We start from the raw sequence: 1,814 nt of genomic DNA, 5'->3' as shown, positions 1-1,814 counted from the left end.
GGGTTTGAGATCAGAATGGATAGTATTGCACTATATTCGGTCGGTTCGGATCGGTTCGGGTTGAAAAGTTTTCAAACCGATCTGAATCGCCCTACTTATAAAACTGATTTTTTCGGATCGGTTCGGTCGGTTTTTTCGGTTTGGACTGAACCATGCTCAGCCCTAGTAGCTACTGTCTATATTTCCTAGAGCGTGTAACACCCTTTGTGTTCAAAAGAATTACATATTTCATCATGTGTTTGATGTTATCTGTTCATAGGGTTAAAATGATGAAATTCATAAAGTAGAGAGACAACGTAAACCAAGATCAAAGAGAAGTGAAAAATGAATTTAAGAAAAAAAGGGAAAACAAGTTACTTCAAAGGATAGGTTTATGCAACGGGTTACACGAGAGGATATTCTTTAACCTCTTGAAAAGTGAAACTGCAGCAATAAAATATAACTTCACTTGGATTGTGTAATTTGTACGCCACTTGTTGTACATATTAGAGAACAGTTTAATCCAATAAGTTGTATAAAATAAGTTAAACGGTATTTAATTCATGAAAATACTATAATCAATTCCAGTAGGAGGGATCATCCGCTATAAGACACAAGTGTATACATGCAAGAGCTGAGACCATGCATGTCACATAGAAGTAAATACTATTTACATATTACATGTTTCTTTTCTTTTGCTTTTACTGACTTTAAGTAGATTCGGTAAACACAAACAAAACAATTAGCCAAAGGGTAGGGAGACATGCAACGTATAAAAGGTTCTTAATATTTGGAGACATGTAATGTATAAAAGGTTCTTAATATTTTACCTCATCCAACCATATGTTCAGGCCTCGACCAAAATGATGTCAGATTCGTTAGTGAGTAGTAACGAGGCTAGTTCAGTACCTAGACACACAAAATATTTTCTTCAAGAAGCTCATAATCATCAAAGGACTGGAACTTAAATAAGACTTCCCATGCATGTTTTCTAATTTTTTAGCAGATTGAATCACAAAAAACTGTGTTATTCAAACTGAGAAATAACTTGAAGCACCAAAATTTCTGATTATGATAGTAAGGTTAAACTACAAGGAGGGCACAAGAACCAGAATTTTGATAGACTGATCAGTAAGTAGCTTCCTTTTCCTGTAAAATTTCAGTTATACTCGAGGCATCAGCCTTCTTAGAATTACTTACTCTTGAGATCTCCATTGTAGTCATCGATCAGTCTTTCTACATCTTTCCAGAACAGGCCTTCCACAAGCATCCCATCATTGGCAAACCTGAATGAAAAATTGATGGATGAGTAAAGATAACGGTTGAGTGAAATTTTGTTCTAGCTGGAAGAAGAGCCCAGAAAAATCATATATCAGGATATAATATAAAACCAGCGCCTACTTCATGTAACCACAGCAAGTGCAATGTAAATCAGTGCAGAAATTCACATAACATTTGCATGTCCAACACAAGACAAAGTGCACATATTCATATAACTAATACATACACAGTATAAAATCAGTGCACATGTAAACGTAAGATAAAAGATGTGAAACATGTATAATTTTGTACCATGTACACACTGGTGTGTTGTTTAAATTTGCAATGATTATATGAATGTAAATATTTTTTCGCCTTGCAAATGCATTGATCATGTGAATGGATATACTGTTTCATATAAGATGCACTGGTTGCCTATATTATATTAACGGTTATTTAACTGCATTGAAAGCTTGTCACAGTTATTAGCATCAAGATTCATGTAAAGACCATATGCCACCCTCTATTTTCTACAAAAAGATATAATGGAGAAACATGATTACATTCCACAATAG

The 1,814-nt window shown here is 34.3% G+C and overlaps 1 long non-coding RNA gene across 1 annotated transcript; it reads right to left on the bottom strand.

The window, feature by feature from the left end:
- Positions 602–1,808, bottom strand: LOC109844936. Its single transcript, XR_002248170.1, has 2 exons — positions 1,180–1,808; positions 602–888 (listed from the first exon to the last, which is right to left on the bottom strand). It is a non-coding gene; the product is annotated as an uncharacterized LOC109844936 (long non-coding RNA).

The sequence above is a fragment of the Asparagus officinalis genome, chromosome 6 (genome assembly GCF_001876935.1).
Source record: "Asparagus officinalis chromosome 6, Aspof.V1, whole genome shotgun sequence".
NCBI classification, from domain to species: domain Eukaryota; kingdom Viridiplantae; phylum Streptophyta; class Magnoliopsida; order Asparagales; family Asparagaceae; genus Asparagus; species Asparagus officinalis.
The sequence above is the reverse complement of the archived record's forward strand: the minus strand, read 5'-3'. Positions and strand labels throughout refer to the sequence as shown.